Source organism: Eucalyptus grandis, chromosome 10, assembly GCF_016545825.1.
Source record: "Eucalyptus grandis isolate ANBG69807.140 chromosome 10, ASM1654582v1, whole genome shotgun sequence".
Taxonomy (NCBI): Eukaryota; Viridiplantae; Streptophyta; class Magnoliopsida; order Myrtales; family Myrtaceae; genus Eucalyptus; species Eucalyptus grandis.
Window position 1 is genome coordinate 38,144,523 of NC_052621.1, and position 518 is coordinate 38,145,040.

Here is a 518-nt window from a genome sequence, read left to right on the forward strand (position 1 = left end):
AGGGCCATTAGCATCAATCAAAAGGCAAGTTGATTGACTTATACACCAAGCTACTGGCTGCGTAGAGCATAAAGAGGCAAAATATGGCCCGACAATATACGAGGAAAGAGTAACGTTTTAAGTGATGATAGGGTATTGTTGTGGAGAAACGTTAGGAAATAATTAGTTGCCTCAGAAAATCGTCAACCGTATTATAGCCAGGGTTAATCAACAGGTAACAATTGTGGAAGCAGCCCTCTTCTCATTAGGAATCCAGAAAAGGAAAAACAATAGACATCGAAACAATATTGCTGATGGTTTTCCACGACTCGAGAACCTAAAGGTTAGTAAGTTGCAGAACTTTCCTGGATGTCCAAAGCTATAATGACCTGTTCAATGCTGGCAATTTCATCCACGCCGCCAACTTCTACCTTCCCGGTCAGTCCAGCCTTTCTCAAGCCTTATAAATACCTCCCACTCGCGGCTTAATCTCCAAATAATCGAGCCACACCCACCGTCTCATTTCCATGTTAATCCCC